Source organism: Hippocampus zosterae, chromosome 1, assembly GCF_025434085.1.
Source record: "Hippocampus zosterae strain Florida chromosome 1, ASM2543408v3, whole genome shotgun sequence".
NCBI lineage: Eukaryota > Metazoa > Chordata > Actinopteri > Syngnathiformes > Syngnathidae > Hippocampus > Hippocampus zosterae.
In genome coordinates this window covers 5,295,651-5,312,534 of record NC_067451.1, presented here as the reverse complement: position 1 = coordinate 5,312,534, position 16,884 = coordinate 5,295,651, and the positions used below count along the sequence as shown (strand labels likewise).

Sequence of the window (16,884 nt, the reverse complement as noted above, 5' to 3'; positions counted from 1 at the left end):
TTACTGGTGAGGCAAAAATGTGCAATATTTGACCGTGTACTCCTAGTACTGCTAACGACAATTCAGAATGGGTCGAGTTAATATTTGGCGATTCACTAGAAGTACGAGTAGTGTGCAGATGTCAACTAGCTCACAGTTTTGCCTTTATTTTTTTTTTCTGCCCGTCATTATGTGTCACCGACATGGGAGAAAATATATTACATTCGAGTAGGGACCCGTTATTAGTAAGAGGCTGTTATGCTAGTGCTAATTTTTGTAACATTTTTATTTGTTGCCTTGCCGTATTTTTCTCAGATCAAATTTGGGCCTTGGTTGGGAAATAATGGTTAAAAAAAAACCCGGAAACTTGGTGAATCGTGACGTCATCTCATCGCGTCTTCCTGTTGGTTGTTTGGCTAACTGCTGTCGTGCGGACTGCGACACTCTTGCGCTCAATCAGAGCTGATTTGGAGGAGGGTGGCTTCTTGCTCGGAGCGGAGTCAGTGCACAGAACACACTCACAAGAGCGAATCACCGCCTTTCCAAGTACGCCACGTTCCGTCATTCAGTGCTATTTATTTCTATCGACTTCAAGAATCTTTTCATTGTTTTATCGTCCAAAAGTAAGTGTAAGCAAAGTACTGTCTCTCTAAAATGCTGACTCACTTCACTTTATTCGGAACACCTTGCTAATGCCATTAATCTACAATCGTGGTTGTAGTTTGCAGATTACAATCAAAATAAACAATTATTTGTCAGTGTTCCTTACCACATCCACTTATTTTTCATTTGAAGAGTTACTGAAAACAGACATTTGGAAAAATTCGTTATGTGAGCCCATCCGATGTGAGTCCATTTTATTTATTTCTTTCGGTGCCAGGATGACTATCGTTGAGTTCAACTGCAGATCATGACGACAAAGACTTTTCCTGCCACCTAACTTAATTTTAATGTAAAGGTTATTTTGAATGTGACGATTGGCTCGTTTTTTTTCATTGGCTCTGCTTTGGTCGTTTAAATGACAATGCCATTTTTTTTTGCCTCCAGGAAGTACGTCTGAAGTACTATACGTTGTGAGAAGGTTGTTGTTTTGCATCCTCATGGCCACCGCTGAGCAAAACTCCCGAATATGTGAGAATTTCACTGCCGCACCTGTCTTCCCTACGCTGTGTTTATTCAAGTCATCACAGCGTCATGCGCCATGTTTTTGACACACAAAATCCTTTTGTCTGTTCCCCCCCTCAGGTCAAGCAAGACGCCACGCTGCCATCTTGGATCACTTCCACTCGTAATGTGTGCATGCTGGCCAAGGGCAAGTGTTTCCCATGCAGTCCTGTCACTGATACCACATCCAGGAATTAGGGCTGCTTGTTTCCTCATCACTTGTCAAGAGGTAAGTGTACGCGTGAGAGTGTGTGTGTGTGTGAGAGTTTGTGTGTGTGTGTGTGTGCGTGTAAATTTTATCAAACCATTTGCGACAAGGGCAAGAAAGTCTTTGATATCCGTCATTTTATCTTCCGGCTGCCTGGGGGGCGCCAACTTGTTAACAGGGCGATGGGTCCAATGTTCTTGCAGTGCCTCAAAATTTGCGTCTGCTTTTTTTGTAACGACACATCCCCGCTGAGGATGTGACAGGCAACCCACACATTTTCGGCTAATGACAGTTTTGGGTACTTTGAAGTGGCTGCTCTAATTTGCTGCATGGTGCCCATCACATTAATGGTGGGGAAAGTTTTCCAATGATTTATCGTGGCCTCACTTTTTTTGGGGGTGGGGTCCCAAGAAAGTGGCATTTGAATATGGGCGTGTCGACTTTTTACAGACTCCCGCTTGTCCTAGTCATCAGTTTGCAGGGGAATGTGTGCGTTTTCTATTATTGTATCTTGTTAAAACACTACAAGTGAGCGCGTATACCCGGCGCTGACATATTTGCAGAGTGCCGACACGGCACAAATTGTTTGAGTCGGAGCAAAGAAGGAGAGCAAGTTGAGCCCCCGAGAAAGCGCTGGGGCTCACCTTCTGTTATTATTTTCCGACGCAGTCTCTTTCTGGCCTACTTTGGGCATTGTTGAAGCGCACGGCAATTTAACGCTGTACGCTTACTATGCAAAGGTATTAGAGAAGGGGGGGATAGCCAAGTCGCATCAGTTGCTGCACACGACACCATAGAACGGTGTCATCATTCCAATTCTATTTTTTCGCCCATCATGTATATGACATGGATTGGATTTGTTCATGTGAACAGTACAGAAAAGATTCTTTTTCTTTTTTTCCCAATCCTGCCCATGCCTATTTTGTATGTGTACGTAAATCGGATATGTCAAGTCAAGTCAACAGTATTTATAGAGCACTTTCAAACAGCCATCGCTACATACAAAGTGCTGTACATGGAGCGATTTAACATGCACAATAAACAGTTAGACGAATCGGTAATAAAGGCAGTAGAAAGCACCAAGCAGTAAAATCAAGAACAAATCTAAGTATGTGCTGGATTTGACGCTCTGGTTGCAATCACCTGGCGTGTATGTCGAATCGAGCAATGGTGATCGGAGGAACAGAAAAAAAGTTGCAAAATAAACCGACATTAAGCTTCAACCAAAGTGTCACCCTTCATGCCATGTTTTTGTGGGCATGCGTGTCACTTGACAGACGCATTCTGTTGACCTTAGAAGCTGCGTTTAAGTCAACGACGACAGTTCATAAAAAGCTGTGTTTGAACAAAAAAAATCCAAATGGCTTAAATGCAGGCTCAGCACATACTTAATAAAATATGGAAAATAAATTTCTTTCACTGGCTTGATTGTACCAAAAAAATGGTACGGATTCATTGACATTTGTTCATATTGTGTTTTATAATTGCATTATATGAGAAGAGGGGGCAGGTATGAAGACTACAAACTATCAAAATAATTTTTAATCTAAAAAAAATAGGAAGATGTCCAATGCATCTGTGTAATGATGATCTTTCACAAAGTGGCACGGCCAGAGATGTACACTGTCGCCCTCACAGTCCGGATTGTTATGGGATCATTTGATGTGGCCGTTTTTTTTCGATTGGCTGTCACGGTCACGGCTTGTTTTAAAACCGCATAATCCTCCCTCGACATCACATTCCCTCAATAGCTGGCTAACCCTTGTAATTGGGAAAGCTTGAGACGCTGTCATTTTTCTCCTGTACGTCCCTTCTGTGAAGAATGCCATCGGCTTTTTATTGTTCGGCAGGTTTCCAATTTGCCAGTGTCAATTTACCGAGGCCTTTCTGACTCCTTGACTGCCATAATCAATGCCAGCTCCAATTTTTTTGCAGCTTACTCAGACGTCAGCGTGGAGCACGAGCCCCCAAAAATTTGCCGACGTGCCGAGTCCGTGCCTGACAACATCCCGGCGCGATCTGATCCCGCAATTTGCGTACACACGCGGAAGCAAATCCTCACTTTCATCCTATACGTTGGCGGCCCCCCGGCCTACTTTGCAAATCAATCATGCGGCACAAAACGGTGGCTTAGAGTTTTGCAGATGTGTTGGGGGCAGCTGCTAAAATATGTGCCGGTGTGTTTACGGAGAATACGAATGAAGGTATCATACGAGTTTTATGGTTCCTAATAAGCCCCAAGGCGGGGAGCATTATGACTTTACACTTTTACAACCTCGAATGGTCTGCTCAGATGTGTGTGCGCGCGTGTGTGTGTGTGCGTGCGTGTGTGTGTTGCTCAGCAGAAGATGAGTGTTTATTCTACTTTCACAAATGGTGGCTGATTCCAATTAAAATATACACACAGACACACGCACACTTTGGTCATGTTGAGGCACAAGTAGTGTTCAAAGTAATAGCAGATCAGTTATTGTTTTTGGTAGAAGTTGTATAAGATAAGATATTCTTTATTTGTCCGACACTGGGGAAATTTACAGCCTCCAGCAGCACGAATGTAGGCAGAAAGAAGAAAAAAAAACAACAAACACCGTTCAATTAAGTCCAATATAAACACATGACCAAATATGACCACATGGAAAATAAATTGTAGGCGGTCAAGTCATAGAAAACCAAAGAACATTCATCATCGCATGCTCCTCAGTCTGTTTAGCCGCAATGGTAATAATTCATTGAACGGGGCCCCGTTCAAAAATAATCGTGAATTAAACTGATGACAAATCTGGGGATGGAGTAACTGTTCACAGGTGGAAGGACTGAAAGCAGTTCTCATCGTGTGAAATGCGGAAGATGGTTTCGCTGGATACGATATATATTTGAGTTGGTAAAGAAAAACTCGGGTGCTACTCGTCTAGTTTGAGACGGTTGCGATGCTCGTCAACAAGGTTCAACGTGAAACAAACGGACCATTCAAGCCAGAGCGTGTTATTGTCGTGCCCTCATTACGTTCACGGTGGATTCATGTGGTTACTCCAAACAAGCCAACAGCTGCAGCCTTTTTTTTTTATGTAAATGAATAAGTACAAAAGCACCTTTTTTACTTTTATCTTGCAACACATGCCTTCTGAAAACTCGTATTGCTTCCTTCGTCCAATTTCTATGAGAGGAAACAAAGTTTATTGGCGACTTGATGGGGGGGGGGCATTAAATGGCGCCTGACAAGTAATGTGCGCCGCGTGTCCTAATGGATGGATTTCAAGGAAAAATCCTTATCTCACCCTCTTTGTGTTGCACTTCAAAGTTGCTGAGCGCGTTGGTTATTCGGGTTTGTTATTCAAATTTGCGCATGCCTTTTGGCCCTTCATAAGCATATTAATAGTATTTTGTCACATAAATGGCCGCTGGTCATGGAGGCGTCATCAAACAATGAAATTGCGCCATAAACGCTTTAAAGTCAGACAGGATGTGCTTCTAATAATGCAGGCCAGTAAACGACCCGCTTGCTTTTCAGCCGTTTGCCACCGAGGCCGTTTCGAGACCGACTTCGTGCCTTCTGCGTCGCCGCCTTTCTGGATTTTCATCTAATTCTGGACAATTAAATGCATCCTGCGGTTTGATGAGTCGGAGAATCGTGTCGCGTGTGCTAAGATAAAACAGAGTCCGCATCAGAAGGGAATGATTAAAAAAATGATCGAATTGAGAGGATGTTTTTTTTTTCCATGCAAATTTAACCGCAGAATGTTACACTGATTCAAATCATTCATTCATTCATTCATCTTCCTAACCGCTTGATCCTCACTAGGGTCGCTGGGGGTGCTGGAGCCTATCCCAGCTGTCTCCGGGCCGAAGGCGGGGGACACCCTGAATCGGTTGCCAGCCAATCGCAGGGCACACGGAGACGAACAACCATTCGCACTCACACCTAGGGACAATTTAGAGTGTTCAATCAGCCTGCCACGCGTATTTTTGGAATGTGGGAGGAAACCGGAGCACCCGGAGAAAACCCACGCAGGCCCGGGGAGAACATGCAAACTCCACACAGGAAGGCCGGAGCTGGAATCGAACCACACACCTTTGCACTGTGAGGCGGATGTTTACTTTTCAAATGCAAAACCAAAGCCAGTCTTTGTTGGGGTCAAGGATAAAACTAACCAAGCTTTCGAATAAATGCACTAGAAAAAAAAAGAGAGAAAAGGCTTGAAAAACCTTAAACATATAGCTTTGGCCTTTAAATTGCTTAACTTGATGCATCTTTTACACCTTACTGCCACACTACTGGACATTTTATATTGCTTAACCCTTTCACTCACCTTGTAACCTGATAACATGATAAATTGTCTACCGTAGTAACCGCTGTCCCTGAAAGGGTTCATGACTCCCTTTACATTTACGTCCTATATGTATATATTTCTATCGTGACTCATTTGATGAAGTACCAGAGTGGCTCGAACTACCGATGACGTGCTAACCACTGGACTACCGGGCCGCCTGATTCAAATCATTGTGACTGTTTTTGTGGTTGTTGTCGTCGTTATTGAATTATAGAAAGAATTTAACCAACCTAACCGTATGTGAGCTCTTGGCCAACGGGCGAACTTTCAACTCTAAGGAAACTGCAGTCTCTTGTTTACTTTCGATGTCAGCTTGTGGTAAACGTGCGTGATGTCAAGCTAGCCGTAACAGCGTCATCTTTGATCCCAGCATTTTGTGCCCTCTTTCATCGATTCATAACTTCAAACACGACGCCTCCTTTATGTCGAGTGCAAAGCAATGGAGAAGAATATTTTGTCTGGTTAGGATTTGTATCATCATTATTTTATATTTTCTGTTCATGCACCAATAATGTGTACTCGGCGCATGCTAGCTCATTTTTAGCATGCTTCCCAAAACGCGAGGTGACCTGCACCCCCCCCCTCTTTATAACTCTCTGATGCACCCCGTGATCTGATTACATGATCAGCTGTCCACTGTCGTAACCGCCGTCCCTGAAAGGGTTGAAGTCATCCGACGTTGACGTTCAATCTTTTGCAGAGAACAACTTCCAACTACCCCCATCAACGGTTGATGCTAACTTATCCCCCCGCCCGTCCGCCTTCCAAATTTATTTACTTTCACAGCCGCGAACCACCGAAAAGCTCATTTTTGGGGTGGCGCTATGAGCTTCCAATCCCCATGACTGATGACACATTTGCGTCATCCGCAGAAATATTTCACCGCTTGATCATCCATTAAAGGAGTTAAAATGTGCTGAATGCTAAATGAGCCCGCACTTATTGACTCCGCGCGACAAGTTGTGTTGGCGTTCATTTATTACATTTGCAGCCGAGGACATAAATAAGTGTCACGTTTGTCTGATGGGGCTTCCCGGAACACGGCGGCTTGATAGAATCGATGGCTTTCTAAAAGCGCTTATACGAAAAGGGGATCAATGGGAGGGATCATTCCCACGTGTACACAAATAGAGCCATTGATGCTATTGAGAGCCCTCCGGCCTGGACGCGAATGTTGTGGTGGTGACGGCTGCTCTATCCGCTTCCTCCACTTCCCCCCCCCCCTTTTTTTTTGTGTGTTTACATCTCATAATTCAAGATGGAGCCGCCGCGATGGAACAGAAGACCTCGGGCTTAGAGTAATGCCCCTGAAAGGCGGCGCTCACCCCGCCGCCAATGCCGCCGACATCAATATTTCTCTTTGGCTTTGGCGACAAACTTTCCAAGCGGCGCGCTTGTCAAGTTGTTTGCGTTTGGCTTGCCGCTAAAACCTTTTGATTGCTATCTGTCTATTGCCGCGGCTTTTGCGTATTGTTAGCCCAGGAAATCACCTGATTCTCCTGCGGTGCTCCGGTGACTTCAAATCCTTCCCAAAATGATTTTGGAATAGGAATGCAAATTTTTTTGAAAGACTTGTTTCTCACCCGACTTTATCACAAAGAAGAGCAGGGAAATGCTTTCGTGCGTCCTTCAGGAAGTTCAAAAAGATGACTATAATCTTACACGGTCAGCTAGAGTGTCGTGTACATGCTTAACGAAAATATTGCCGCACAATCTAGCAGCCCACCATGAATCGTAGATTTTTAGCCCGAGTAACATGAACACAATTGGGAAAACTCGACCCTATATATTTTTTTTTTCAAAACTGCTTTTCCTCCATTTTCACTCCCTTCAGGCGGAACGGTGTTGCCTTATGCCGAGTTGTTCCAAGCTCATCATTCGCGCAAGCAAAAACGCACGTTAGCCCAGGGACGGTTTCAGCAAGATTTAACGCCGGCTGCATCCGAGATCGCGTACTCCCCGTTGGAATGTGAGATGAGCAGATTTGAATTTACATGAAGATGTACGGATAGGGACGTTCGGAACGCCGCATAAACACCGATGCAATGGAAGACGGCCGGATAAAGCGGAGGCGCCCTCGTATTAACATATGCATGACAAATGGGAGGCAATTTCTCAGATATACTGAGGCACCACGTTCTCTGCGGGGCGCTTCACAACTGCCCTTCGGATCGTGGAATAGAAAACGGAATGGCACTCACTAGAGTGCAGACCTCCCGCAACACCTCACACCCAAAATATTTTCTCCTTAGAAATAAAACTAGCTGGTTCGCCGCCCTCCGGACGGCTCATCAGCTAGTTCCTGCGGAAGGCTGGTAAGGTGGGCCTTCGGCCCACAAAAGTGTTGTTGCTTGGTTCAACTTTTTGTTCATCTTCATTGCTTATCGCGAAAATAAAGAGATGTTTAGCTCTACTAAATAACTAACAATTTCATTGCAATGCTTGTGGGTAGACAACATTTTTTCGCTAAGATGCCCGCGCGATCGTAGTGAGCCACTGCCTGAGCGGCGCAGTGGCGCGGTGAAGTAGGTACGTTTTGAAAAGGGACAGACGGAAGGACAGACCGCGTGCGGGACAACGCGCAATATATATATATATAGATTTAATTTCTGTGGTTAAAAAAACAAGAACATTTGGAGTCATTTTTTTAAAAAGGGGCAGAATCTTATAAACCGTGCTTCCTCCTGTCCCTCCTCATTCCTGTTTTTACTGTATGCCTACTTCAGGGGGAAAAAAATGCATTTTACAAGTACTAAATTCATCCAGCTTTGCCAAGTCGACTACAGGAAAACTTAACTCATTTTTATCAATTTCAAGTTTTAATCAAAAATTATTCACATGAAATGATGGCGGCCGCATAGGGTGAAATTTACGGTCACTTGTCTCGCAAAATCACCTGAGCGACAGCTCCTAAACAAATTTGTGTCCGGCCCTGTTACGTCTGCCCCCGCCCATTACTCCCTGCCCCTCTCACATGAACAATTATAAGTCACTGTTGATAACACCCTCCCTTCGTACGGCTGTCGCAGACATTTTTTTCCGATCCCCTACTGCGCCCCCTCCATTAGCGGGGTAAAACTTGGGATTTGTCTCCCAAGTTTACTCCTTTTCATCTAAGAAAATCGGGCAGCTGATCGGCGACCCGTCAAGCTTCTCTATTGTGTCTCCCTCTGTTGGTCATTATTTTTTTATCATATTTATTTTATCTTCTGGACAGATTGTAACTGTTTGATTGCTTTGTACTTGTGCATTTGCAACAACACTGAATTTGATTCCCATTCCATGAACATATCACTCTATTAGGGATGCGGCTTTTGAACGCACTAACTCCATATTTGGTGTTATTCTCGGGAAGCCGATGATGAGGTGGGACTGCTGAAATGAGACAGGTCCGAGAAAAATGCGAAGTTCAAGTATTTCTCAAATGTGCTCTCATCTGTACAACTTTAAAAGTCACATCTCACAGAGGATGCATGGAGGGAATAATCTCGGAATTAACACCGTCATTTATCGTGACCCGTTTTACTCACCCTGAGTCACGGCGCTCCGGGAACCATCTCGTGTGTTCCTGCATTTCCTGGATTTGCCCAAGAATGCTGGGGTTGCTAGGCAACAAGCCGAGGAGTGTCCGGAGTCCCCCGAGAGGCCAGTTTTACAAACTTAACTGAACATATTCAAGGCTGGAAAGTCGTGTTTATCGTATCGATGTTTTGATCCTTTATTCTCTCCTGTTAAATGTCGTCATAACATTATTGCAAGCGTTCCTCTCGTGCGTTTTATTGTGGAAGAGGCATTAAATAAAAAATTGTTTTGGTACACTCCATCGCATCGTTGGCTTCCCCTATTAAATTCTCCCCAATTCACTCATGTAGGACAAGTTTTCTAATTGCCATATTTAATGTGTTCATTATTTAATTATTCTTTTAATTAATTTGTCACGACTAAATGATTACCGTAATGCAAGGGCTCTTGGCGTAGAACCGCGCCCACGCCGCCCCCTGTCACCCTTCCCCTCCTTATTGTGCTCGCCGCAGTTCCAATATGGAGCTTGCGGAAAAGAAATGGGATATTAAAGGAATGCCAACTGTTCTCGGGTGGACTGACATGTTTTATGGGCATGCGAATGTCTTGAAAGTTTCAGTGATTGTCATAAAGTTAAAAAAAAAAAAGTTTCACGAAGCACAGTAAGATAAGATAAGATAAGAAAACCCTTTATTAGTCTCACAATGGAGAAATTCCCAATTCACAGCAGCAAAGTTATGAAAGTAAGAAGTAGAACAACAAAATATAGGAGCTGCTGGAAAGGCAGCCACTCTCGCGGCGCCATTTTGAAGTCAAAATAACAAAAATAACACAAGACAACACATAGGACACAGACAGTCGTTCAATCTTCACCAATTTTCTGCATACACTTTGTTGTCTGAAGCAGTTCTAGATGAAAGAGGAGAGGATCAAAGTGTCCTTTCTCCAGTGGATCAGAGACGTCATGCTGAAAATGTGCACACGTCTGCTACAAGCTAAGTTTTGAAAGCAAACACAAAGCTGTCGCATCCATTGACGAAAAGAGATTAGTTCACTTCTCCTGTCCCACGTAATCCGCTTCAAACTCCAAGCCGCGACTCCCAGCTCCGCATCGGCACTCCGCACCAACGCTCTTTTCTTCTCATCGTCGGCTCCTCAAGACCTCCATCCATCCAGCTGCAGACCGTTCAACAGCACCGATCTCTCCGCTGAACAAAGCGGGGCTGTGAAAAATGCTGCCCATTACAGGCGCAAGACACAAGCTCCCCGGGACTGTCCAGCAACGACAGTCAAATGGCGCCGACATTCCTCCAGTCAAAAACAGTGCTGGTATACCCATGCTGCCGAGAAGGCGCAACCACCAAGCACAGAGTCTCCTCCTTGATGAATGTCGTGGCCAAAAAATGCTGAAAAAGGTCCACATCAAGTCCACACGACGTAACAACAAACACAAAGTGACAAAAGAAAAGTATGCGATTTAAATCCATTGTAACGTAAGGCAGGCGGAAAAGATTATGGTGTAGTTCAGTGGTCACCAACATGGTGCCCGCGGGCACCAGGTAGCCCGTGAAGACCACTTGAGTAGCCCGCCAGTGCCTGGACATTGTGATTTGCTAGTAGAAATTATGATTTAAAAATGCAAACATTGGCAGTACTGTGAGACATTTCGAAACACGATCAAAGTCTGACAATTTAAATCATCAAGTATTAAAAATAACCCATCCTCATATTATTGAAGGTATTTTGGACAAATATGTTATTTCAGACGTGTATCAATTTGGTAGCCCTTCACACAATCGGTACACATGAAGTTGCTCTCACCCTCAAAAATGTTGGTGACACCTGGTGTAGTTTGTCCATCCAAAAGCAAGACACAACAGGTGTCTGGCCTGTCCGCCGACGTTACAGCCGACTGTAGTTGGGTGATTCGCCGTTGCCATGGGCGATGACCCAACTGTCATTTACTGAGTAATGTGCCTGCGTACCATCCAGAGGATTCCGCTGCTGTTCGGGAAGTAATTGAGACTTGAAGTAGCAATAAGGATCTGCCAGAAATGTTGTACCCTCGGAAGAAGAGACTGCGCGCGCGTGGCAGTGTCACAAGACGCTCATGTCGCTCACTGGCCTGATGGAGCGCCATCGCATGTAATCTGGGATTAATTACCGGAATTCGCTGCGCCGCCGCTGTCTTTCTCCTGGCGGCTCGGAGGCATGTGCCGCTTTGCGGGCTCATCTGGATGACGCGGGATTTGGATGGCAGTTGGGGGGGGGCAGTGGGGATTGAGCTGCAGTTGCAATGACCCCTCCATCCCCCCCCCATCTGTACAATATATCGGTTCATCCTTGGCCCACCAGCTATATTGCAGATTTTGAAGCGACTGTGGACCACACAAAATGTCTGGCGACGCTCGGCTCTTCTGAATTTCCTCAGTGATTGACATGCATACGTGAAAGGAAATTGAACAGCATTGTTTTGACTGTATTTTCACGACCATGCGGGACACTGTATTAAAAGGCGTGTCAGTTACGGGTGCTATTTCTGTATTCAACACACACACACAAGATGCATTGTATGATTGGACGCAGGCATTTGTAAAACGGACAGTAGTTTAAAAAAATAATAGTAATACATTGGCCAACTTTTACACGTAGTCTGCCGGATGTTGCTACGCCGCGGTCGCCCTTGCCCGGATGGATAGATGGCGCCGTTTCATAAAACGAACGCACCGGGTGCCATGGAATAGTTGATCTTGAATTCTCTTGCGGCTGCTCGATTCCCATGGTCCTCCGCGTGTCTGATAGCTTGCAGTTTAAACTGTAGTTCGTTAGCGTGTCTCTATGTAGGCGCCATTTTCAAGATGTTTTTTTGCACAGTGCACATATTAAATACTATATACAGCGACCGGGGGCTTGCCTGTAGCGTCCTCTTTCACGCCCACCCGTCCCACTTTGACGTCAATGAAAGCAGCATGTTGGCACAACATCAGTCAGTCAAGCGAACCCCTCATCGAAGCCACAAAACAACATTGACAGATTTTGGAGCTCGGTGCATATATAAGGCGAGTCACATTATTAGGCGCCCCTGTCCATTTTGGAGAAAATGTAAGACTTTTAATTGCGTCTTATATCCGTGAAAATGTGGTAATTGATGATGTTGAGCCATTTAAAATGTATAATGGCATTTGCAATTGTTTTGTTGTAGTTTAAAATAGAAATTTGAAAAACTTGATGTTGCCTACTCGTATACGAATGAGATTAGGAAAAAAAAATGTGTTTGTTACATTGAAATGCTGATTCATGGAGGACGGTTTTGACAATGGAAGCTTTATATGTTCTGTAAAGCGTTTCGTTACAGCTACAGCGGTTGTGTGTTCTGTAAAGTGCTCCATAAATAAAGCTGTATTGTATTGTATTCCCTCTAGCGTAGCTCCCTCTAGTGGATGCACACAGCAGACACTATTGTAGCTTCTGTTCTGTGTGCCTTATAAATGAAAACCGTATTTAAAAAAGTGCCCTATACTTTGAAGCACCTTATAGCAGGGAAAATATGGTACTAAGAAATACTCTTAAAAAGTGTGTCATGGTCACTTTTGTGTTTCAAGCTTGTGGGTGGGTTACAGGTAAATAAAAAACGGTTTTCACTGGTAAAAGTTTTTTCACCTGTCATGGGTTGTTCTCCCACCCCCGATAAACCGAGTTGGCTGTAAAACCACAAAATGAAGTTCTCTCTGATGTTGTTAATTGTAGTAAGTGTCATAGAAGATGTATGTATTTGTGTCGTCTGAAAGAAAACATACAAGAAACTTGTGGTCATGAGCGAGTAAGAGACAAGTCGAGAAGCGTGACAGGGAGGGCCCACGCAGCCTGTCGAGCTGGCGGTGTTTACATTGAAAATATTTGCCTGTCTGGGGGATCTGAGAGGCACGAGATAAGGCAGCGACAGGTCCTGTCACTAGCAAAACCGTCTGTCTCCCTCCCACCTAAAGTCCTCTTTTATTAAAGGAACATTGATTTCTCTTTGGTGTTTTGATTAGTCCGCCACCGCCACGGGAGTCTCATCAAAACACATCAAATATTCGCTGTCGAGGACGTCTAACTGCGTGCGCGCTCGCTCGCCACCTTGTTCTCTGCGATTCCTTCACCACAGAGTGGCAAACTGACTGTCAAAGTGTGACAAATACAGTCCAACCACTTTGGCCTGCCGCGCACCGGGCAACATGACCGAACACGGATCAGCTGTTGGGCCAAGTGCGGGGTTTGGCAAACGGTTTCCCAGCATCGGTGCATATGTTTTGCTGCGATTCAAAAATTTGAGTCACAGGTGAACACCGTGGAAACGTCAGACATATTGCCCATTCAAAAATGGCCTTTTTTAAAGCAAACATGATGCCCCTCAGTTAGAGAGAGAGAGAGAGAGAATATTTGTAAATGTAATCTCACAAAAGCGAAGCGTGGAGAGTCCCCTAACCCTTAAAAGAACTTCTTCCAAACCGCTTGATCCTCACTAGGGTCGCGGGGGGTGCTGGAGCCTATCCCAGCCGTCTTCGGGCAGTAGGTGGGGGACACCCTGAATCGTTTGCCAGCCAATCACGGGGCACACAGAGACGAACAACCATTCACGCTCACACTCAAACCTAGGGACAATTTGGAGTGTTCAATTAGCCTGCCACGCATGTTTTTGGAATGTGGGAGGAAACCGGAGCACCCGGAGAAAACCCACGTAGGCCCGGGGAGAACATGCAAACTCCACACAGGGAGGCCGGCGCTGGAATCGAACCCGGTACCTCTGCACTGTGAAGCCGATGCGCTAACCACTGGACTACCGGGCCGCCCAAAAGAACTTCAAAAAAAAAAAAAAGAACTTCTTATTTTTTTTAATATAAATTTGAAATGTTTTAAAGCATTGTACAGCACAGTTGCATGTTTATGTGCGAAAAGTGCTTTATCAATAAAGTTTGATTGATTGATAAAGCAACCTATGCAATCCACTATTTTTTTTTAAAGTTGCGCAGTGTCGTTTGTGGTTCAATAAAATAATAGATGTGGTGCCTTTTGTTCATGTAAAAAGAAATTCACCATTGTTAATAATAAATCATATCAATCAAGCTCTTACCACCCTTTATCAAGGCTAATCCATTTCAGTGAACTGCTGGTACTGATTCCGATTAATGAATGCAGCAGCTTTCTCAACAAATTCTGCCAAGGTGGCTTGGCAAAAACAAAATGTCCGTCATGCAACTTACATTTTGAATCGACTGGCTCAATAATGCCCATAACGGATCGTTTCATCGCATTATTTTTCGATGTGCACAATATTAGACATGACAGCAGCAACTGTTTTGGGGGACTTCTCATCCAGTTGCATTAATTTGACGCTGTAGCCGATGTTTTATTTATTTATGGCCTCACATAACCTTGTTCCCCTTTTCCTTTTCCTCCCCTGACTGCAAAAAAAAACTGCCACTGTCCTTGCACCTGCTGGTATGTTTTGTGTGCATGCTTCAGTGATATTCAATGAGACACCTTGCCGGGGACTTGAAGTCTCTATGCGCACTTGCAAGAAACTACAAAGGCACAAACTACCTTTTATGAAGTGTCTCAGAAGGTACATCAGTTACTTTCAGACCAATCAAGTGAAATTAGATTAATTTCCCCACTTACTGATCTTTTGCTGCACCCTGTTGGGAATCGGTTACTTAATAAATGCTAAGTTTTCGCTTTTCAAACCACTTGCAAGACTTGGGCGTTGCCTCACTTCACTAATCCCACAAAAACGAGCAGAATTGTTGTTGATTACGCCCTCCCTCTGAATCCTCAAGCTGCCTGAGGTCTCTTTCGTTTGCCAGACTTATGCCCAGTTGTTAGCAAACAAGGGATAAGCCCCCCCACCCCCCCTCAAGAGGTGGATTTTCCAAGAGTAGTTTGAGCCAAATTCCTGAGGCCCAAGCTAACAGATTAGCGCGAGGTGGAGGTGGAAGGGTGTGCCGATGCCGGCAGTTGATTAATCACGCCCTCTGTCTCCGATTGGTTGCTGTTCCTCGGGGCACGCCGCACACCCCCTTTTAGCCTCATCCGGGCCATGGCACCAATTCCAAACTTTCTTTTCCAAACATTCACTGACCCTTTATCAATTTAATTATTTAATGAATGCTAGAAAGATTGACACGCATCCATGGAGCTTGACACTGTCAGATGCTGAAGGTCTCCCAATTTTTATACCTATTCTTATCCTAGCTTAGCGGTGCCCACGTATGAGCATAGCATAACCGAAAAAAAGTGATGGTAACTTCCTATGTGGGGCTCTACGTTCTGAACTGGTTTCAACTGATAAATTTGCACGATCAGAAAAACCAAGCAAGGAGAAAGGTCACAGCGACACAACGGCCAAGCTCGATTGGCCTATTACAATGTACGTGTCGAAGAGTGTCAAAGAGTCCTAATAATCCCCCTGTTTGAGTGACTTTAAATAACCCCCCCCCTGCCCACCCCTGCACCACTCCTGCTGAAATGGCCTAATAGTTCATTCCACTCTCAATTTGTTTATTTATGCAAAAATTTGTACACATGGTCTCCTCCAAAGCAATGTTGTTTACAAAGCCACGCCGCCCACAAAATGCCCCCCCCCAATTTCCATTGTCGTAACCACTTAGTGGCTTTATTAAGGGCCCAAAAGCTTTCCCACCCTACTGTAAACCCTAAAAACAACGACAAGAGTGTAGTTTGCATCCCAGCTGCTGTTTTCTCCCTCCCCACGAGTGTCTTTGAAGAACTAATTGAGGTGCTCCCGTGTCAAATTGGGCAGGATATATATTTATTTTCACATTCTTCAAAGCCAGATGTTCCTATGATGAGAGGATGAGGAAGGAGCGATGAAGAGCAAAGTTAGCCCCCTTTCCGCTCACATCTTACTGAGAGATGATTGTGTTCCCGCTACGGGCCACTATCGTTTTCCCAAATTTGTCAAGTCTGGCTGCGCGGTTGGCCTACGCACGCTCGCCGGGCCTCTTGGTGATGCCGAGGCAGATGCTCGGGGCCCGCAGAGGGAGCGTGTGTCTGCTCTAAAAAGGCTTAATGAATGGGAGCCGCCTGTTTGTGTAGACGCCGCCAAGTGCCACAGCTGCACAGGCGCCCTCCCCTTCCACCTGCAAATGCTCGCGCATGACGGCTAAATCCGTGACAGGCGCCTAAACCAACAAACGTGCAGTACGCATCCGGAGCGGCCATCAGAAGAGCTTTGTCCCGATGTCGGGTGTTCTTATGGTAGAGCTCGCGTGCTGAATTCTCCCCTTTTCTGCTCGGTTGGCTTCATTAGCCCGAATGAATTTATTTCTCCTCATTGTCCTACCAAAGCACCGCCGACTGGCCTGATTGCAAACCGCGGTCGAAATCCAAACGCTGCGTTGTCAGTGCCTCATCGGTCCTCAGAGTTGGAATTGATGTCAGTCCTGTCCCCCTTTTGATATTTATTTTTGATTTTATTTCCAAAAGCCTTTCCTCCACCCTTTTTTCTATTTATTTTTCTTCCATTATCTTTCAAGCTTTGTCTGGGTTGTAATGGAGGCTTCGAGGAACAGGTGATGGGGCTAATTAGTCATTAGTGAGGAGATTAGGGTCCCAAATGACAAGCGCTTGCTTTACAAGGTCATAATTTGATTAAAGTCACCACAACTTGACGGGAGAAGC

At 44.9% G+C, this 16,884-nt stretch overlaps 1 long non-coding RNA gene across 1 annotated transcript in view; it reads left to right on the top strand.

Annotated features, from left to right (window-relative positions):
* Nucleotides 1–386: 386 nt before the first annotated feature.
* LOC127609153 (uncharacterized) overlaps nt 387–16,884 on the top strand; it is an 83,573-nt gene continuing 67,075 nt past the window's right edge. Inside the window, exons 1-3 of the long non-coding RNA XR_007964475.1 lie at nt 387–525; nt 1,027–1,110; nt 1,225–1,372. This is a non-coding gene — a long non-coding RNA (uncharacterized LOC127609153). The remainder of the gene's footprint in view (nt 526–1,026; nt 1,111–1,224; nt 1,373–16,884) is intronic.